The sequence below is a fragment of the Panthera leo genome, chromosome B4 (assembly GCF_018350215.1).
Source record: "Panthera leo isolate Ple1 chromosome B4, P.leo_Ple1_pat1.1, whole genome shotgun sequence".
Taxonomy (NCBI): domain Eukaryota; kingdom Metazoa; phylum Chordata; class Mammalia; order Carnivora; family Felidae; genus Panthera; species Panthera leo.
In genome coordinates, this window is record NC_056685.1 from 60,531,852 (window position 1) to 60,555,019 (window position 23,168).

At 39.8% G+C, this 23,168-nt stretch overlaps 1 protein-coding gene across 9 annotated transcripts in view; it reads left to right on the forward strand.

The window, feature by feature from the left end:
- The window catches only part of PPFIBP1 (PPFIA binding protein 1), a 174,241-nt gene that overhangs the window by 88,946 nt on the left and 62,127 nt on the right, over positions 1-23,168 (forward strand). The window contains exon 1 of one of the 9 annotated variants that reach the window (XM_042946142.1): positions 8,031-8,049. The exons of the other annotated variants lie outside the window; for them this stretch is intronic. The gene's annotated coding sequence lies outside the window, so the exon portion shown is untranslated. Of the gene's footprint in view, positions 1-8,030; positions 8,050-23,168 lie in introns of those variants that run through there. 9 annotated transcript variants of the gene reach the window in all.

The following is a 23,168-nucleotide window of genomic DNA, read 5'->3' on the forward strand; positions in this document are numbered from 1 at the left end:
TTTTAAAAACAGATTTGCATGTGTTTGACAAAATAAAGATGAGCACAAATTGTTTTGAGAAAGACCCAATGCTAATTCTAGGAAAGAGCTTGTTGGTTTCCCTTCTGTTTCATAGCTGCTTGGTGGTTTTAAAAACTACTTGTCTCTGGACTCCCTTTTGCTTCCATTATATAACATGCTTTGTAGTAACTATTTTTTGACTGTGGATCTGTGTGCAGGCCTTTGTAGGGTGTGTGTGGGGGTTGGGGTGGAGCTCATGTACCCTTCTGATAGGAGGAGGTTGTGGGGCAATGTGTTGTGGAGGAGTACGTTTAACTTTCATAACTAAAGCCAGAAAATATTTTTGGCTGTGTGACAGTGTGTCAGTAGTTATAAATAATTTCATTTGCTGCTTGGCAGCTATTTTGCTGTTTTCTTTTTGCACCTAAAATTTACTGTTTAAATTTTGTTGGAGCTAATGTAAACATTTCACAATTTACAAATGAGTAAGTCTAAGAGAAATAGCTTCTAAATGGCAGTAAAGCTCAGGTATCTGGGCCAAAAAGATAAAGAGAAAATTCATTAGGTCTGGAAAGCAAATTCTGTAAGTGTAGGCTGGGGAGGACATACCGATAGGAAATTACTCCGCAGCATACATAGAGCACAGAGTGTGATATTGTTGTTCCGAAACTTTACAATCTGAAGAATACATTTACAAAGTGGACCACAGGTCAGTAACCAAATAAGCTCTCCTCATTTCGATTCATCTTTGTTCAGTGTCCTGTGCTCAAGAAGCAGTTAATTTAAGTCTGTGGTTATCAAGATAGCAGTTCATCTACAAGCAGGAGAGATCAAACTTCAGTGTGCATCAAAAATGCATAGCCCTGACCCCAGAAATTTCTAGTTTAAGAGACTAGAGATGGGGCTTATTATCTGCATTCTTAACATGTACTTCCAGTAGACTCCACCTTGAGAAACACTGGTCTAGAATAACCACTTAGACTTTTACTAGGTTTCCTCTGTATATTAGACATGTATGACATCTGCCAAATGAAAGGCAGATACCTATTAGGAACGTGCTATAGCTTGCAATATGAGGCAGAATTCCGGGTGGTGCAGCCAGTGTGAAGAGAAGGAACTCTGAGCAGGAGGGCAGTGCCACTAACCATTGACTCAGTGATAAGGCCAAGATTTAGATTAGTGGAGATGAAACTGGGTGTTTGTGTACCTTGAAGGAGATAGCGTGGGAGTCAGGTGAAGGATAGCATCACCTGGGGAAGGAGCTTTACTTAGACGTAGACTGTACTTTTGGAGTTGTAAGGAAATTTTAAAGGGAGAAAAGGATTATGGACATTAGGAAGCAGTTGTGAAGGAAATGTAATTGACTGTTGTCACTGGTTCTTAAACTTGGGTATGCATTAGAAGCACCCTGAGGACTTGTCAAAGCACTGAGTGCTGAGTCCCACCCTCAGAATTTCTGAATCAGTCTGGGGGTGGGGCCTGAGAATTTCAATTGCTAACAAGCTCCCAGGTTCTGCTCATGCTGCTGCTTCCTCTGGGGACCATGCTCTGAGATTCACTGCTCTTTTTTTTTTTTTTAATTCTTATTTATTTTTGAGACAGAGAGAGACAGAGCATGAACAGGGAAGGGCCAGAGAGAGAGGGAGACACAGAATCTGAAACAGGCTCCAGGCTCTGAGCTGTCAGCACAGAGCCCGACGCGGGGCTCGAACTCACGGACCGTGAGATCATGACCTGAGCCGAAGTCGGACGCTTAACCGACTGAGCCACCCAGGCGCCCCTGAGATTCACTGCTCTTAATGAATTTGGTAACTTAATCTATCAGAAACCCCTAGATGAGGCTTGGAACACATTTTGGGGGCAAGATGGAGGATGGGATGGTGGTCAGAGTGTTTTGAGTCAGAGTGTCCTACTAGATGGGCTGTCTTTCCTCCCTTTTCTTCTGAGATTTATTTACTCTCAGAGCAACTGGTCCAGAGGTGGGGACAGGAATGTGGTCATGGAGAATAATTTGAGAACTGTAATCATAGTCCGAGTATGGCCAGAGTGCTTCTAAAACTGATTAAAATTGTGTTTCTCAGATTTTATTTAAAAAAAAAAAAAAAGTAAGTATGGTATATCCTATTTTAGTATTAACATTTACTAGAAGGCATAGTAACTCACTTTTTGGTGGAAGTCTTGACTCTAACATTGAACTCATGAGCTTGATCACTTAAACTTCCTCCTCTTCCAGTGTTCTTTATGAACAGCAGCATTGTCTGCCCGGTTTTTTTGTGGCACAGTTTGGGAATCCTCCTGGACATCATTCCTTCTTTCTCACACTTTCAGCCCTGCATCTAATCATTCACAAAGTCCTGGTGATTCCATTTCCTAGTGCATCTTTTCCACTCCATTGCCATCACTTTGTCCACCAACTCTCACCTGCATTCCGCATCTTCTCTCTTTCTCTTCTGATTCATTGTCTACATGGGAGCCAGAGAGAACTTTTTAGAAACACAAACCACATCAGGTCCCTTAAGACCCTTCAATGACAACCCTCTGTATTTAGTATAATCTTTATTATTTTTTAATGTTTATTTTGAGAGAGAGCGTGAGTGGAGGAGGGGCAGAGAGAGTGGAAGAGAGAATCCCAAGTAGGCTCCGTACCGTCAGTACAGGACTCGATCCCACGAGCCCTGAGATCATGACCTAGCCAAAATCAAGAGTCGAACGCACAACTGCTCAACCGACTGAGCCACCTAGGCACCCCTAGGTTAATCTTTAAATTCTCAGAATGGTGCCTGTCAACATCTCCAGCTTATTTTGAGCCACGCCCTCTTTGTTCTTCAAATTCCAGCCCTACTGTCTTTTTCACTTCCTGAACTAAACATGTTTAAAAGCATTGCCCTTTGCTGAGGTGATTCTGGACGTATATCTGGAGAGTATCTACGGAGAAGAAGGTGTATGTGGCCCTAGTCCTGAGAAAGTTTTTGTACAATTAGAAAATGGTGGCTCTGCAGGCAGATACAGCCCCTGAGCTGGAACAGACTGGATTTCAGCCTCCACTCGCTAGGGCAGGGCACCCTGTGCAGGACCCAACCTGCATAGCCAGAATGGTGACCCTGACTCAAGATGTCAGTTGGTTTGCCTCCAAATTAAAATCGGTCTGTTTGTCTTATTTAGAAGTGGAATACTGGGCAACTTCTGGAGATTCCTGAAAGCCTAGTGATTTAGTAATGATTGTAAATACGAAAAGGCTTTTACCGTGAAGCTATAGAAATTGTTCTTTGCATGGTGAGAATAACACGTATGTGTCTTCCCAAGCCAGCATGGTTACATCTGTGCTGATTGCTCCTAGCTGTGTCTCATCGTTGAAGATCAGGAGTGATTTACAATCTAGAATGTCTTTCTCTGTTAGCCAGTGAGGCACAACATTCTTTCGTGTGACATGTTTGCTCTTGTGAAAATGACTTGAAGTATTTGGGACCTGGCAGGAGAAGAAATGGGAGGGGACCTGATTCTTGCTAGTCATGAGTCATCTTATAAAAATTTATTGAACATTTTATTAAGCACTTTCATTGTTGGTACAAAACTATTCATCAATCCTAGATTGCTTTGATGTACCTGTTATATCTCCACATGTCCTCTGCCAGGACTCGAGCATAAATCTCTCTCTGAACAAGCACTGAATAAATATTATGATAATTTTACCTTTGATTTGAGGGCACTTTTGTTTCTTTTTTTAAAGCTCTGTGTTGGATATTTATTTATTTTTTGGTCTTTTTTCGGATTTATGAAAGTGCCTAAGTATCGGGGTAGGAGGGGCAGTAAAGGAAAGTATGGAAAACAACCACATGTGTGTGGTACCTTGTCATTTCAAACACTGATGGACATTTTCTGAAAGAGGTCTCTGCAAGAGGTCTTTCAGTAGGAATAGAATTTGAATCTGGGAGCAAATAATTGCTCTGTAAATGCTTATGATATTGAAATTGCAAATACACTATATCTAATCGAATTAGTTTGTCATGTTCATTACTGGGTAAAGGCAGTTGTTGACTGTGGACACTGAAAAGGCCAGCACATTGTTGCCTAGAAGATTCATCCTTCTCTGTTGAGCTACAGCCGGATTTTTCAGGCCAGCTTACGCTCTGAACTCTGCCTTCTTGCACTGTGTCCTGTGCCTTTGTGATCCTGGGTCCTTTCACCCGTGGCTTAAACAACAGAAATCTATTCTCTCACAGTTCGGAGGTTGAAAATCCAAAATCAAAGTGTCCGCCAGGCTGGAGCCTCCTGAGGGCTGTGAAGGGAAGGAGCTGTTTCAGTCTTCTCTCTTGGCTTGGCTGGTAGATGGCCGCCATCGTAAGTTTTCATGTCTGTCCATACATGGCTGTGTGTCGAAGTTCCCCTTTTTTATTGGGATACAACTCATATTGGAAGAGGACCCATCCCAATGATCCCATTTTAACTTGATTGTTTCAGCAAAGACCCTATCTCCAAATAAGGTCACATCCTGTGATCCTGGGGGTTAGGACTTGAACATATGAATTTTGGGGGAGACACAGTTCAGCCCATCATACCACCCATATCTGAACCTTGATAATAAATTAGCCTCATAAATCTAGCTATACTTATTGTGGAATCTTCTGTAAATCACCAAAAGAAATCTGTAAATTAGCTGAATTTTAAGTCCTTTCTTTTCAACCCAGCAGAGTGCCTTAGTGTTGATGGTGTTGATTCTGCAGTTTACAGTACTCTCCCTTATGTTCATTTCATGAGTCATTAGACCAGAAAGTGTTAGGTAAAGGAAAACAAATATGAGAGTGGCACCTTTAAGTAAGGGGGCTTTGGCCACTCCCTTTCCACCCAAGTCCATGACCTATAAAATGTCCAACCCTTTCCAAGTTCTGAGGATCTAAGATAGAACATGTTGATGTGTAGTGTGTTTTTACTTGACATCTATTTTAATTACACCATCCTTGCATATCCTTTATTTTGCACACAAGCCTGATTTGGCTGAGTGGTTTTGACACTCATAGCCCTCCAATGCTTTGGACTGTTTATTCCAAGAGCTTGCAGCTGAATTTTCTGGCAAGTCATTGTGATACTATCCAGTGATTCCTTCAGAGATGTAGGTTTTTGAGCCAAAGGATATCTTTTCTCCTCTGGGCTTTTCCTAGTTTCTGGAAGATCGGGGCACCTGCCAGGCCTCTGTCTCTGCAGATACCTAGCACCTGTCATGATTGTATTTTTAAGCTTTCCCCATTCCCTGTTCCCAAGCGTGTCCTGTTAATGTGACTGTTAATGTACTTTCTTAGACTTCTGAACATTGAGTCATAATCCATATTTCATTTCTCCTAGCCTAAAAGACCAGGACAAATGGGAGCTTTTCTCTCCTTTCTACCAAACGATATAGATTTTGTCTCCCTGCAAGTATATTCTAAAATAACAGCGATCTGTCAGTAAAACCACACATCGAATTCAGGGCTGGTTAGATACTGTGTGGCATCATCCTTATTCATTGCTCTGTAAGCCTGGAGCAAGGTGGAAGCAACCAAAGTCAAAGGTCCTTTCTGACTCTATGCAAAAGGCCCTAGTAATCTTTCCTATTAAGATGAAGTAGAAAACTACAAAATTTTTTCTAAATACTAATACATATATTTCCCTAAGATAAAAGGTCACTTCTCTGTTCCTTCTTTACATGGCCAATGCTCCCTTTCTCCCTCCTGTGCTCCCCCCAGAGTGAATAACTTCTAAACTAGGAGTTTCTCACAAGTGAAAGTTCTTGGTCAACTTAGGGATTGCCCCTCTTCTTTGGCCAAGTCTCTTGAGGAAAGGCACCTCTTAGGGGAATTCTCATGTAGAATTGGAACAAACATGTGCATCTTTTCCCCTAACCTCTTGGTGTTAAAAAAAAAAAAAAGATTTAGGGGCGCCTGGGTGGTTCAGTTGGTTAAGCGTCCCGCTTGGCTCATCTCACGGCTTGTGAGTTCAGTCCCCATGTTGGGCTCTGCTGACATCTCAGAGCCTGGAGCCTGCTTCAGATTCTGTGTCTTCATGTCTCTCTGCCCCTCCCCTGCTGGTACTCTCTCTCTCTCAAAAATAAATAAACATTAAAAAAAAATTAATGAATGAGAGCCATTCTTTCTGCCACCCTCATAAGGGATAGATCACTTTTTCTGCCACTTGCTAGCCAACCCCCATGTGGTGGGCCACATTTTTAACTAAACAAGAAGCAGTAAATATATCAACCATCTTAGCTAGCCTGAAAACGTTGATTTTTGTTCTAGACGTTTTGTCTCTCACTGGTTTGTTTTTCTTCATGGAGCCTGGAGCTGATGTCATACCTAAGCAGAGGCCTAGGACCCCATCTCTCCAGAGGCAACCATGTAGCTTGAGAGTCAATCCTAGATTTGGATCATTCCATTACCAAGAACCAGAACCTCTTCAAGGCTACAGTTGGAGGCTTCCTGATTGCCCTGATTGCCCTGTTGGAGGAAATCCCAGAGGACAGCAGAACCCCCACCCCCAGCCCCACCCCGTCCCCCTGCCCCAAGAAGCTCCAGAGAGGAGCCCAAACTTTCCAGCATCCACCTGGTAACCTGATGGTTCTGGCACTTGATCTCTTCAAAGAAGACAAACCTAGGGATCCCACATGAATTCCAGTTTCCCAATTGACTAAAATACTGTCTCCAGCTTCTTTCAGAGCTTAGTTATGAGAATGTTTTAAATCAGCTAGAGATCTGAAGTATCGGGCAGTGGTTCTTTGGCCCTTGACATCAGTCTTCTGGGCTAGTTTTCAACTTTGGCTTATGGACTGTCCTTGAGTAGTTAGACCTTCCTCTGATTTCCTCTCTCCTTAGGATACAGGGCAATGACACCAACTCCCAGTTCCTTCCTTTGGGTAAAGAACTACACCAACTTTGCAAGCTTGACTATAGCTCTCTTACTGGGACCTCACTCCACAGGTCTAAAACATTTCAAGAGGCTACATGAGGTTTAATTTCTCTTCCTATTCCCTAGTAAGATGTTTGTCTCTGGGAGCTGTTTCCCCCTTGTCACTGTAGGAGGACTTCCTAACCTCCTTGGCTTTTTTGCCTACACACTGGAGCCTACAGCAAGTTAAGAACAAGCTCCTCAATGGTGACAGCCATGTACAAATGAGAATCCTGGGGCATGTTAATGGCTCTGCTTAGCTTTTAGCAAGCTTCCATCTCTTCTTACTGTCAGAGTCCTAGGCTGCTAATGTTCCATTGTCACAGTTGGACAAGCATTTAATGAAAGTTACTGTCTGCTTTCCATTCTCTTTTTTCTTCCCTGTTTCCCTTCTTCTTTCTCCTTTTCATTCTTCCTTTACTTTTTATACCCCTATATCCATTGTTTCTAAACATAATGTGTACCACAGGGGATTTTTCTTGTGCAGGTGGGGGTCTGTCATGAGAACATATTTATGGAACCAGTGAAGAAGTGTGCTAAACTCTGGGTTTGTACAGTCAGCACAGGATGTTCTCAGCTGATATGTGGCAGGGGCAGAAATTGTAGTTATATATGCCCTATTTATTGAATCCTTAAAATGGACCAGGCCTATGGGACACAAGGCACATCACACACATTTTCTCAAATCATTTTCCAAACTGTGCAAACTGCTGCTGACAGCAGGCTCTGTGCTGTCAGTGCAGAACCCGATGCAGGGCTTGAACTCAGGAATGGTGAGATCATGACGTGGGCCTAAATCCAGAGTTGGACATTTAACCAACTGAGCCACCCAGGTGCCCTGGATTATTTTATTTCATGAAATACAGTACTATTAGGCCACCGGGGTTGGGTTTTTTCCTCCCCCCCCCCCCCCAGTTTAATTGCATTGTGCCAATATTCTATGGGATTTCTCTCCTTCTCTGATGAAAGGCTGTTTTCCCATCTTTGTTTTTAGGACCATTTGTTTATTTTTCAGCCTTTTTTTTTTATTGAGGTATAATTGACACACGACATTATATTTGTTTCAGGTGTGCAACATAATTCAGTTATTTGTATATATCGTGAAATGATCACCTCTTAGCAACTTTCCAATATGAGGTACAGTAGTATTAATTCTAGTCACCATGCTGTCCATTACATTTCCATGACTTCTTTATTTGGTAACTGGAAGTTTGTATCTTTGGGCCCATTTTGTCCACCCCTCAACCCTTTACCTCTGACAGTCTCCAATCTGTTCTGTGTATCTATGAGGTTGGGTTTGGTTTTTTGTTTTGCTTTGTTATTTGTTTTTTGGTGTTTTTTTTGGAATTTCACATAGAAGTCAGATCATATGATATTTGTCTTTGTCTGACTTACTTCATTCACTTAGCATGATGTCCTCAAGGTATGTATGCACCATGCTTTCTTGTGTGTGTGTGTGTGTGTGTGTGTGTGTGTGTGTGTGTGTGTGTGTGTTTTAGAAAGTGGGGGGAATGTGTGAGCAGGGGTGGGGGCAGAGGGAGAGGGAGAGCACTCAGTTTCACAACCATGAGATCATGACTTGAGCTGAAATTAAGAGTTGGATGCTTAACTGACCGACCCATCTAGGTGCTCCCCATGCTTTATCTATTTGTCTGTGAGTGGACACTCAGGTTGTTTCCCTATCTTGGCTATTGCAAATAATGCTGCAGTGACCATGAATGAGGGTGCATGTGTCTTTCTGAGTCAATGTTTTCAGTTTCTTTGGATAAATACACAGAAGTGGGATTGCTGGATCATATGGTAGCTTTGTTTTTCATTTTTTGACAACCTCCACAGTTTTCCATAGTGGCCACACTAATTTACATTCACACCAAAGGTACATAAGGGTTTTCTTTCTCTCCATATCCTCACCAGCATTTGTTATTTCTTGTCTTTTTGACTCTAGCCATTCTGACAAATGTGAAGTGATATCTCATTGTGGTTTTGATTTTCATTTCCCTGAAGATTGGTGATTTTGAGCTTCTTTTCATGCACCTGTTGTCCATCTGTATATCTTCTTTGGAATAAATGCCCATTTTTAAAATCTGATTTTTTAAATTTTTATTTTTTTGCTATTCAACTTTATATATTTTGGGTATTAACCTCTTATCAGATATATGATTTACAAATATTTTCTCCCATTCTGTAGGTTACCTTTTAATATTACTGATGAGTTCCTTTGCTGTGCAAAAGCTTTTTCACTTGATGTAGTCCCACTGGTTTAATTCTGCTTTTGTTGCCTGGGGGATTTTTTTTTTTTTTTTAATTATGAGATGAGTAGATGGCAGCCAGACTGGAGTGGGGAGAGGGGAAAGCAGTATGTGGGGACCACTCATTTCAGGGGTGTAATTGTGAAGAGTCAGAGCTAGATCTGTAACTTATGAAGGGCAAAGGGAAGGATTTGGGAGCTTTCTGCTGGTTTGTTTTGGCTAGGATTTTTAGGTCCAGAAGATTTTTGACATTTTATTGGTTGAGCAGAAGGGAATAATTGAAGATGAAAGAGAAAGAGGGAGCAGTTCAAAAAAAAGGCTGGGATGAGATCAAGAATAAGGGTGGCAAATTTTCTTAGGACAGAAGATGGGAGAAGACAAGTAAGTATACACTTAGAGGAGAGCTCCCTAGGATTCTCTGTCCAGTAGGGTATGAAGTAATCTACTGAGTTTAAGCGTGGGCAGGAATAGGAATAGACTAGGGGAGAATTTTGTAGGGATTCTTGGAGACAGCCATCATGAAGAATGTGATAGGGAGGGAACTAACGATGCATGCGGGGATTGATGAGTAGCACCAAGTGTCCAGTCACGGTTAGATAGCAGGCATTGGAAGTGGAACCCGCTGGGCTTTCTCTAGCAACACTGGTTACAGCTGACTCGAGACATAGCCAGGAGTTTCTTGGGGAAAAATACATTTTTGATACTATATTACCTTTTTTAAAAAATTATCTTAACGTTTTATTTATTTTTGAGAGACAGAGTGCAAGTGGGGGAGGAGCAGAGAGAGAGGGAGACACAGACTCTGAAGCTGAGCTCTCAGCACAGAGCCTGACACGGGACTTGAACCCACGAACGGTGGTGGGATCATGACCTCAGCCGAAGTAGCTGCTTAACCGACTGAGCCAGCCAGGCGCCTCAATACTATATTACTTTTTACCACAAGGCAAAATTTGAGGCATCCTGAGATTAAGATAATTTAAAGAAAGACTTTCCATACGCAGAATAAAAATAGCAAAAATATAAAAACCAAGTATCTTGTTTCTTTGCCTTGTTTTTAAAGCTTAAGCAAGCACCATGTTACCCCAGTCATTTAGAATGTCCCAAGTTTGGGGTTGGCACTAGAAAATAATTCAGATGCCGTACTTGGCTAGGGAAAAAAGGTATGTCTCTGGTGGGTGGGCTCACTTAACCGGTCTGTGCAATGGACTTGATTGGATGGTGAATGCAGAAATTGGGGGTGTTCATGTGAATGAAAACTCCTCAGTGCTTGGAACAGTAGTTTCTGGCATGTGGTGGGGATGTGATAAATACTCTTTGAATGAACATGTATGTGTATCAATGAATGTATACATTTTTTCATGTCATTTTGAAGCACTAGTTCTGTATACAGTAAAATATGAAAAATCCTGATTAATATTTGCCATTTGGTAGCCTTGCCCTAGTTATTCAACAGATAGCACATTCTCTCTTGAAAGGTGTGGGTTACCAGAACTTTTATTAAAATGAAAAAAAAATTGGGTTGATGATCTAAAACACAGAATTGCCAAATAAGTCCATTAATGTACCATTCTTTCCTGTGCAGCACTCTATAGGAGGGAGAGAGAGAGAGAGAGAGTGCGAGTGAGGGAGAGTATAGCATGCTTTAGGTGATTAATGAATAGTTTTGTGTTGGTGGATATAAATGATTATTCATTTATTTATTGAATCTTTACTGAGCACTATATCCTGAGCTAAGCTTGGTAGAAATTATTAAGAGTAGGACCTTAGTTCTTAAAAAGCTCATTCAAGTAGAGACTCTATTCCATAGACCTAGTTAAGTGAGCCTACCTGCCAAGTATAGCATCTAGCAGAGACAACTAATGGTTCCATATGGTACCTGGCAATAGAAGTATATATATATGCAAAAGGAGTGCTATGGGAGTGTTTGATGCCATAGTCACGAATTTTGCTTGGGTGTTCTGCCATGACATATAGCTTTCACGTACAAGATGCTGGTGTTTCGTTTGGCTTTAGTGCAAAAGATAGCAGGTGATGACTCCATGGATGATGATTTAGTAGTTCTTGCTTCCTTCCTTTGATAGGTAGAGGAAGTACTTGTCATGCTCAGAGTTGGGAGCAGGCAGGTTAGTCACCTCGGTAAATGGCCACCCCATCCTTCTATGGAGTAGGCCACAGCCCTTGAGTCCTTTCTTTTTCCCAAGCAGTGTATCAAATTGTGTTAGCTTTTCCATCAAAACACACACAAGGTGATAAAAGTGTTGATATCTTATTGGGGGTGTGTTATGTAGGTGTGTGCATTCATCAGAACTCATCAAACCGTACAGTTAAGACCTGTGCATTTCACTGTGTGACTTCTCTTCTCCCCTTATACAGACTACATGAAGCTACATCAAGTTCTCCCTTCTGGCCATTGTACTGGTTGGTTGTTTCTACATGGAAGCTCTTCCTATATAGTCATGTGACTTTCCCCCTCACCTCTTTTTTTTTTTTTTTTAAGTTTATTTATTTATCTTGTGAAAGAGAGAGAGAGGGAGAGAGAGAACAAGTTGGGGAGGGGCAGAGAATCCCAAGCAGGTTGCACGGGAGCCAGACATGGGGCTCGATCTCATGAATTGTGAGGTCATGACCTAAGTCCAAATCAAGACTCAGATGCTCAACCCACTGAGCCACCGAGGGCCCCTCCCCCTCACCTCTTACCAAGCTTTGCCTGGCATCATTTTATCATTGGGGTCTTTCCTGATTAGCATATTAAAATTGTGACTCCCTGTCATTCCCTTTCTGCACAAAGAGCCATCACAATGTATAATTAAGAGCATGGGCTCTAGAGTTGGGTCTGTCTGGCCTCACATCCTTCTTCTAGCTGTATGACTTGAGTGTCTTTCTGTGGCTCAGTTTTATAACCTATAAAATAGGGCTAAATATTTGTCAATAGGATTATTGAGAAGATTCAATGAATTAATACATGAAGAGCATGTAAAACAGTGACCGATACATAGTAAGTTAATGTTAACTTAATTCTCCTTTGCTTTGTTTTCCCATATCACTTATCACCATATCATCTACTGTATATTTAAACTATTTGCTTATAGTTTCTTGCCATTAGAATAATAGCTTTTACTTTTTTCTTCTCCATTTTCTTTTTTTCTTTTTCTTTACTGTTATACCCTCATCACTTACATAATAGGTACTCAGTAAATATTGTTCAGGGTATCTTGGTGGCTCAGTCAGTTGAACGTCCGACTCGATTTCGGCTCAGGTCATGATCTCAGGGTCATGTGATCGAGCCCAGCGTCCAGCTCCACGCTGAACATGGAGCCTTCCTAAGATTCTTTCTCTCCCTCTCCCCTTCCCCTGCTCTCTCACACAAAAGAAAAAAATATATATATTGTTTAGTCAGTGGGTGAATGTGCATATAGGAGAGGATTCTGTGGACTGTCAGGAGGCTATGGGATGGGTTGGGGCAGGGGTTCACCGACATTTCCTGCATTTGGCCGGATAGTAAATACTTTAGGCTTTGTGAGTTACAACTACTCATTCTGCCGCTGAACGTGCAAGTAGCCACAGATGATATGTGAATGAATGAGTGTGACTTTGTTCCAATGAAACTTTATTTACAGAAACAGGTAGTGGGCCTGAGTTGGCTTATGGGCTATAGTTTGTCAGCTCTTGTGTTGGGAAATAATTTTTGGCCTCGCTTTCCTGATTCTCTTTACCCCTCCCCAAGACATCTCCCACTGCAGCAGTTAGTGCTAGTCATTCACAACTGAAATAGAAATAGTTTGCAAAACATTGTATCATCCATCAATTAATACTTGATTGGGGACTCATTAATTGTACAAAATTTTCATGTCTTTTTAATATTTTAATAGTGAACAACAGTGTTAAGAATGTATTTTGTACTTCCAGCTATATCATTTCAGGGCTCTGTTTTTCTTTTACGATACTTTTTTTGATTTTAGTTATTTAATACACAGTAAAGTATTGGTTTCAGAAATGGCTCTGGCTTGGATTTTTTTCCTCCAGGAGCTGAAGACTTGTCTGTTATGGCCAGAGACATATATGCTATTAAAGAAAAAGATGACCTTCCGCTTACTATACAGCCAAGAGTGTAACTAACTCCTCATTGAAACAAAACCAACAGAAATTATCCACTAGACAGTTTAGTTTTTTAAATTATTATAGAGTCTTATTCCTCCACAAAACTGTTCCCTAGCCCACAATTTTTACCATTCTCCCCAATCCATTTGGTATGCTGGCGGGATTCTTTCATTTTTAAATACAGTACATTTTTGGCCATGTAGTATTAGTGACAGACTATGAAGTTTTAGCATGAACTATGTAGCCTTTATTGCTATAATTAAAACCAACTGGATCAGAAATTAAATGTGTTTTGCTGCTGTGATGCATCATAAGAATATTCTGTATTTTTTTTAATGTTTATTTTTGAGAGACAGAGAGAGAGAGAGTGAGCATGGGAAAGGCAGAGAGGGAGGAAGAGAGACAATCCCAAGCAGGGTCCATACTGTCAGCACAGAACCCGATGCGGGGCTCAAACCCATGAACCGTGAGATCATGACCTGAGCTGAAATCTAGAGTCGAATGCTTAACCAACTAAGCCACCCAGGCGCCCCTGCTGTGATGCATTGTAATTAGACAAAGAAGTTCAAGTATATGACTGCCACTGATAATAATTTTACACAACCCAACTGGTTTTTGTTTCACTTCTTCTGTTTCACTTCGAATTTAAGCACATGTCATCATCAATGCTAACAGTTTTCTGTTTGTCATTTAATTATTTTAATCATGTGACATGTGTGCAGAGAGAACCTGAACGGTGCTCCCCAGTTGTTGGGTTTCTCTTGCTCCCCATGCTGCCTGTTCTCTCTCTCTCTGTGATCCACAGTTGCAGTTTCCAATCTGAGTACTGGGTACACACTTTCTCCCAAGACACTTGCCTGGTGTGTCCTCCAAAGCACTGCTTCTCCAGCCATCTCTGGTAAAGGACAAGTGTTTGTTTTTGTTTTTTTTTTTCTTATTTCCAATTCATCATGGATTGATTTTGTAAAATTCAATTTTAAAAAATTGGGTGGGCCAGCAAAATGATCACATAATTGGATATCATAGCAAGGTCCAGTTGCTATAAGATTTTCTAAATACTTAGTTTCTGAACTTAACTCATAGTTGACCGGTGACAGTTAATGAACCAGTTCACAGACCACATTTTAAGTCGTTGCACTATAGAGCAGTCTTTCTCAAGTGTTTTTGACCTAGTGTAAGATATACTTTCTTCTATCATGATGCAATACATATGCATGCATGCCCCCCAAGCTCCTTCCCCATTATGCTGAAACCATGGGAATGTCAGCTACCTAAAGGCAGAGGTATTTTTCTTTTTTTGCTCGTACCTGGCACATGGTAGGCCTTCAGTTAATATTTATTGCATACAGATGTGTGTATATATAACTGAATCAAAAGTTTCACAAAACAATACTTAACCTTTTCTTCTTGTGGGACACTCTTGATGTTATCTATTTTATTCAAATGTTGATTGCAATGTGCTAAATTTATTTCACCGCCTTCTGATTATAGAGGTCATGACCCACAGTGTATAAAACATGCTTGTCCTTTCCCTCCCTTTTAGAGCTTTGAGTAGCTATTAACCCTCTCCTGCCCTCCGCAGGGTATCAGTCTGGATTTCCGATATCCCAGAATTGCTTACTTCTTGCCAGCTAAGGCTAGGTTGGTAGACCTGGCAGAAAACTAGGAGACAGATGAGTCTCCGGGTTTGTAAAAGCTAAAAAGAAGAGATGCGTGAGGGTTAGGGTTAGAGTACTAGAAAAGTCAGAAGTTAAAACCTGTTCAGGCCCCCTAATACTCCTCCATCCTGTTGGGAACTCAGTTTGCAAACTCTTAGAAATAACATCATCCCAAAGTTGCACAATGGCTTTGGTTCACCTACGTTTTGAAGAGTGTGAAAATTCACTTTGTAAGATTGTAGGTGATAGCAACCATCAGATTTATCCAAATTTCTCTTAAGAGTCAGGGTGAGGAAATAGGTTTTTGACATATGCAGCTACGAGGAAGGTCACACTATTTGCTGCAAACAGGATATAGGAGCTAGAGTCATTTTGACAGAAGCGTACCTGTTTGAGCACGGCACCACACTGGAAGCCTGCTGTCTGCCACACGAGATACTGCGGATACACAGCTTAGTCGAGGAGGCAAATATTATAAAATTAGGGCTCTGTGGATTCATGCCCGGGGTGCTCTGAGAGAGGCAACAAGGCCTTGGCAGCAAGGATCCCCAAGCTGAATCTTGAGACTAAGTGTCCCAGGGCATACAGGGCGGTCCGAGTAGGGAAGGAGCAGCTCTCGTGACTGCACGGAGGTTCAGGGACGGGTATGTTGTGCAGCATGCTAGGCAGTCAGGGCTGCACACGCTGGAGGTAGGTATGTAATCTGGTTTGGAAGCCCGTGAGAAGGGTCAAGGTTGGTGGTCTGAGTCAGGGCTGACTAGCCTTTTCGTGAATACCTATGGGGAACAACATGGGTTTTGGGCTCAAACCTTCTTGAGTGACCCTAGACAAATTCACAACTTCTTCTTGCAGTCATTATAGCTAACGATAGTAGATCAGGAGAAATGGGACAGTCTTCCACCTTCTCACAAGATCTTCAGATTTACTGATATTTAGTACAATCAGTTTTTCAAATAGTAGCAACATGCTTTTATTCAAGAAGTAAAGGATCTTGGCTTATTGTGTTCACCTTTTTATCAATTCCCTTGTAGTTATTACTAAATATTAATATCATAGAGCTGAGAAGCTCGTTTCCTTTTATCTTGTCCTGTTTTCCCTTGGTGTTTCATTTATTTACTTACCAATGTGGCCCCATCATCTTTTGGCTCTTCATATTAGTGAGCAAGAGAAGTAACTTTGACTAAGGCACAGTCATTAATACTTGCACTTTTATGCTGTGCCTCACAAACTCTCTGTGAGAGGCCATCCCATTTTCTGAGTGCGTGTTTTTGTTTATGCAGGTGGTTAAAATAAGTATTTTCTTATTTGGTTTGTAAATATTTGGTGTGACCTTGGTGTGCTTGAGGTCATGACAGAAAAATAAAGTATTTAAGACAACATATCATGGTCAAGGGTGTTTGAAAATCCTATCGTCTACAGATATGGATGCAAAAATTGTAAATATCTTATTATGGAAAATCTCAAGTATATGAAAGTGTAGAGAGAATAGTGTGATGTTATCGCATGTACTTATCAGTCACTTTCAACAATCTTGACTAATCTTGTGTCATTTATATCTTTACCCTTCTTCCCTTCCTGTTTATTATTTTAAAGCAAATTCCAGATGTCATATTTTATCAGTGAATATTTTGCTAATAACTTCTAAAAAAGTAAGAACTCTTAAAAATAATTATTATAACTTAAAAACTAAAATAATCCCCTTATATCATCAAATATACAGTGTTCACATTTTCAATGATATCATCAATATTATACTTTAGAGTTTGACAAATTAACATTTTTTTAACGTTTATTTATTATTGAGAGGGAGAGAGAGAGAGAGAGAGAGAGAGAGAGAGAGAGTGAGTGTGAGTGGGGGGAGGGTCAGAGAAAGAGGTAGACACAGAATCCAAAGCAGGCTCCAGGCTCTGAGCTGTCAGCACAGAGCCCAGTGCGGGCTTGATCTCAGAAACCATGAAATCATGACCTGAGCCGAAATTGGATGCTTAACCAACTGAGCCACCCAGGCGCCCCTGACAGATTTTAAAAATTATGTTGAACATTAGATATCACCCCTACTGCCAACATCCCCAGTCTTTCTGTTTTTGGCACTTCCTGGGCACCTTGACCTCCACTTCTTGCCATTGTTGCCTTTTCAAGTGATTCTGAATTAATTTTACAGGGATGTTAGAGCAGATTGGAGGTGAAAAGGATTTGGGCTAATAGAGTGGGGAGGAGAAAGTATGTGATGACAGATGCATAGCAGAGAACCAGAAAACAAGGAGGATTGCATAAGAATCATAAAATGTTACAGGCATAAGGGCTTAATAGTTGAAGTTTAAAAGGAGAGTTACCGGGTTGAAACCTGAATTGTTTATTCAGAGCTGTTATTTTTGGATCAAAAGAAGCAGTGACTGGGGAGAGGAGCTCTTCCCTTGTTTACCTTGGTCGCCAGTTCAACCTCATCTTGGGTGGAGCTTGTTGTCCCAAAAGGAAAGATGGGTTCTTATGCTCTAGCACAGTGAGTGAGTGTGAATCAGAATCACCTGCACAGCCTGTAAAAACCTCCTAGAATTTCTCATTCAGTAGGTTTTGGGTGGACTCAAGGATTTGCATTCTAACTAGGAGCAGGTGAGGCTGCTGCTGGTCCAGGAACCACACCTCGGGAATCACTGATAGTCCGAACTACTCAGTCTTTCCATTTTTAAGACATTTTATCTTTGCTGAGACTGTATTGCTGCATACCCTGGGAATATTGTATAATTGATTAACATCCCTAGTGAGCATCTTGGGAGGAGAAATTGATGAGAAATCTATGAGTAATTTATATGAAAATATATATTGTTTTCATAATGACTATATAATAATATGGCACTCCACCAGCCTAGTGGAATGTTTGTAAACATTCTCTTAACATAAAGGATTTCTTCTTCTAAGTGTCTTGATCTCTGTGAATTGTATCTGTCTCTGGGCATGAATTAGAAGTTCTCTTCAAACCTAAATATTTGAGCTAAGGAAAGCAGAGAAAGCTAGGATAAATGGCATTCTTACCCAAGTTTAGAACAAACTTACTAATTTTCTTAGTCTTTTTTTCCTTCTTCACAGAGAGACTGGGAAGTGAGCCTGGCCTAAAACATCAGTCAGTCAGCAACCCAGCAAAATGTGGTTTTCTGCCAACTCTTTAGCTACCACGCCCATTGCTGGAACTTTCCTTAATATTTTATCCCATTCAAATCTACTCTAAATGGGTCCTGACCAAGCTTGAAATATACCCAGAACCTGCTTTTCTATTGAGTCTTTTTTGTGTGTGTGTCCTTTAATATATGAATGTTATCCCCAGAAGATTGCTTTTCCAAGACTTCTCTAAATTTATTTTTATTGAGCCATTGGAATAGGAAACCACTAGACTAAGGACTTCTGCAAATAGCGCTGATCTGTTTGTTTACTTTAGTTTTTTTTAATGTTTATTTTGAGAGAGAGGTGGAGGGGAGAGGCAGAGAGCGGGGAGAGAATCTGTTCTGTCAACGCAGAGCCTGACTCAGGGCTCCATACAATGAGATCATGGCCTGAGCCAAAATCAAGAGTCAGACCCTTAACCAGCTGAGCCACCCCACCCCAAGATGGCTGTTTAAATCACCCAACAAATAGGTCTTTCCCAAGTTTGAGCCATGACATTGAACCCAAACCCCTCTCCTTTGTTGTGGTAGTTATATTTTCTGGTATTTTTTTCCCTTCAGCAAGTCATTCAAAGAAGTACATTATTAGCTCTTTAGAGTTCAGAAGTGAATTTGCTATCATATGAAAATTATTGGATGTTGAAGTTTTAATCTAAATGATTTGTGGACCCACAAGACCAAATTATAATCAGCAGGTTTCTGGGTAGGCAATGAATTAGAACAAAGGGACTTGGATATTTGGAGTCTTTTACTTTGGACCTCAAGTGTATAATTGGATTATTCATTATCTTTGATTTATGACATCATTATAAGTCCATGCATTTGCTTTTTACATTAACCCTTTTATTTAGTTCATTTTAAAACTACAGTCTCATTTTTTTAGTTAAAAAAATTTTTTTAATGTTTATTTTGAGAGAGAAAGTGGGGGAGGGGTAGAGAGAGGGAGAGAGAGAATCCCAAGCAGGCTCCACACTGTCAGTACAGAGCTGGATTCGGGGCTTGATTTCAGAAACCGTGAGATCATGACTTGAGCCGAAACCAAGAGTCAGGTGCTTAACTGACTGAGGCAACCAGCCGCCCCTCTACAATTTCATTTCTAATTGATAACAGTCTTTACCAAATTTTAAAATTTGAGATGAAATTTACATACAGTGAAATGCACACATCTTAAAGTGTATAGTTTGATGAGTTTTGACAAATGTATAAGCTTGTGTAACCAACCACTCAATCAGTATATTGAACAGGAACTCCCCCTGGCCATGCCCCCCGCCCCCCCCCCCCCCCCCCGATCATTTGCCATTTCCTGCAAGTAACTGTCGTCTTACTTTCTATCACTGTAGATTGCTGCTTGTTCTTGATTCATATAAAAGAAATCTTGTAGTACATAGTTGTTCATCTCTGGCTTTTGCTCAGCATAATGTTGCATGTGTCAGTAGTTCAGTCTTCTTTATTGTGGAGTAATTTTCCACTGTATTGGGAGTTATATTGTATTAAGTGTGTAAGGATCTTTTTAGAACAAGGGATTTTCTGAAGCCTTTTTATTTAGCCTTACTGTTTTTAAAAATACTTTTACCCAGCCATGAAAGTTGACATAGTTTTATCAACACAGATGCTCATTAAATTGGGCTGCCTCTAAAATAACTCAAGCCATGGGCAAGTCAGAATTTTAATAAATATGGAAATTCTATTTTAATATTAGTCCCACTTCAGTTTGCTGTTCTTAACTCTTCGGTGTAGTCCTTTGAAGTCCAACTGGAATTTTTTGAGACTTACTTTGTGGCCTTGCATATATGGCCCATCCTGATGAATATAGTGGATTTGAAAAGAATGTATATTCTGCATTTTGATTTTTTTTTTTTTAGTATAAATTGATTTAGGTAAGGATGGTTGATTATATTGTTCAAGTTTTCTATGTTATTACTGGATTTTTCCCCCCTACCTTTGCCATTCCAAAAGAGGGGTGAAAAGGAAGAACAAATGACAGGTGGGACAAACAAAAAGGACAGGACTGTACACTTACATCTAACCATATCAACAATTACATCAAATACAAATGACTTAATTTATGTAATTCTTCTTTAATTTTGTTGGGTTCTGCCGTATGTATTTGGAAGTTCTGTTATTAGTTGCAAAAATATTTGTGATTGTTACGACTTCCTGATGAATTGACTCATCGTTATAAATATCTCTTTCTAGTGATACTTCTTTGTTGAAAGCTATTTTTCTTATATTAATATAGTCACTCCTGCTTTATTAGGCTTACTATGTATATATGATACTTCATTTTTCATCCTTTTACTTTATATTTCTTTATATTTAAAGTACATCTCTATTAACCGCATATAGTTAGGTTTGTCTTTTTTTTTTTTCTTTTCTTTTTTCTTTTTAGCCAGTCTGATAATCTCTGGCTTTCAATAGTGTTCATTCTGTTTATATTTAATGTAATTATTTATATGATTGAATTTAAAGCTACCATCTTACCATTTGATTTCTATTTCTCCCATCTGTTTATTGTCCCACCATTACTGCCCTACTTTTGGATTGACGATTTTCTTAGTATTCCATTTCACTAACCCAGTTGGCTTTTTACTTACATCTCTGTAGTTTGTAATTTTAATGGATTATATCACATATGCTTAGCATAGCCTACCATGAATTAGTATTAAGAAGTTTACCCCCTTCTTTCCTTTGAGCCAATAAGATTTTGATAGCTAGGATCTACTCTGTATCCCAAAAAGATATATAAATGTCTATCTCATGTATTATGGTTCCCTTTACTCAAGAGCTGAATTCCCTCCAGTTTCTACCAGCTTGTGTTTGCTCTCCAGTTTCTTCAAAACTGTTTTTATACTTTATCCAGTGTTTTGTATTGCTATTTGTGGGAAGGTTTGTCCAATAAAGTCTATTCCACATTATCAGAAGTGAAATTGCCATTTTGTCACTTTTAATGATGTACCAAGCACTCTTCTGAAGCTATTACCTAACTCAAAAACTTGACAGTAACCTTTATTCATCTATATAACTCTTCTTCTCAGTCTATCCCCTCTATCGCCCGATATCCCTGACTTGAGTCATCCACCATCCTGAATTTCATGTTGCCATTTCTTCTTTTCTTTTTGTATAGTTATGTTGAATCTGTATGTATTTCTAAAATCTATTTATATTTGTATTGTTTTAACTTATAAAAATTTTGCTGAATTTATTGGAGACTTATAATTTGCTATTATACTATATAGATTTGATCATACTACACATATATTACTTTGGTTTGTTTTGACAGCTGTATGTAATTCCATTGTGTAAATATACTAGTTTATTCATCTCCTCTTGTGTTGGACATTTGGTTTGTGTCCACATTTTCAGTCCTATGAACATTTTTGTATGTTCATGATTATGTACTTCGGAGTAAATATTGTTAGATTGAAAATTAATGCATTTAATTGTAGATGATAATGCCAAACTGTTATTCATAAAGTTGTTAAGCCATTTCACATTCCCACCGCCATTCCGTAAGAGACTCTGTGAGGCTACATTTTCTGTAATACTTGGCAGTGTCAGTTTGTTGTTGTTTTTTTTAACCAGTTGACTGGGTATAAAACGGTATCACATTGTTTGTCTAAAATTCCTTGTACTAATGACATTAAGCCTCTTCCTATGTTTATTAGCGGAAGGTGTTTTCTGTTATACGTCTGTTCGTGTCAACCCTGCTTCCTTTTTTTAATTGATTTGTAGAAATTCTATACTTTAAATACCATTGAACTAGACCATCTATTCATGACTACTTTTCTTTTTAATTTTTTTTTCATTTATATATTTTTGAGAGACAGAGACAGAATGAGAACGGGGGAGGGGCAGAGACAGAGGGAGACACAGAATCCGAAGCAGGCTCCAGGCTCTGAGCTGGCAGCCCAGAGCCCAATGCGGGGCTTGAAACCCATGAACTGTGAGATTACGACCTGAGCTGAAGTTGGACGCTTAACCGACTGAACCACCTAGGAGCCCCTATACATGACTACTTTTAATTTGTTAAAGACGTCTTTGGCATGCAAACCTTTCCATTTTTCCTGCTCCATTTTTCCCTTTTATCACATACTACATTTGCAATGTTGTATACATTTTTATTAGCTATTTTACATGTAGTAGTAGGCTGCTACTACATGTTAAGTATAGAGGTTGAGAATAAGCATTTATAAATATTTATTGCAGATAAACAAATAATTATTGCTTTATTTAGGTCTTTTGGGAGAATTTACATGGGTGCTTAGTCTAGTATCTGAAGTGCATTAATTAATATTGGAAATCACATAGTCTTGACTTTTTCTTGTTAATAATCAAATTTTTTGCCAAGATAATTTCAATTATATTTTTTCACAGGTAGAAGAATGAGTAGATTGTGGCAGAATTTCAGCATAAACCTATTTTTCAGATAGACTCAGATAAACAGAAATTTAATATGTATTATATAAGACCTAGATTAAAACCTGGTGTTTGCTCTATATTGGCTGTGTTTCTGTTGCAAAAATCAACAGACATCTTTGATATTATCTATCTAATGGAGACAGGTTTATTCATTTCATAGAGTTGTTGTCATGATTAAGGATTATGAGTAATTTATGTAAATGTATAGGGACCACTGTAGGCACTCAGTACATGGTAGCTGTTGTTATGTTACAAAATCCCAGTAGGTGTGTGCAAGTGTGTTTAGCGTATATGCTAATAAACTCTTCTTGTAGGCACGTCTTACGAGACGGGGGGTGGGGGGGTGGGGGGCGGGGAGCCAAAATTGGAAGAGCAGAAATTGGGTGGCGCTGGTGCAGGGAGAAAAAAATCTGTCCACTGAGCATTGCTGATGGCCCCTCAGGAAGTTTCCATCAGTATCTTCAATGCTTTTCATTGAGACTTAGAGCTCTGTAGAGTATAGCATGGAAACCATTCTACTGGCTGTTAAACACCTTGAGTGCAAGAACTGAAACTTCCTTATTTTATTACCTAATGGAGCATGTGCTCTTGCAGGACGGTAGACGGTGGGCCACAGCATGTTAAGCGAGCCAGGTCATTCAGCTCTGCCATTTCAGAAGCTCTCTCTCCGTGTTTGA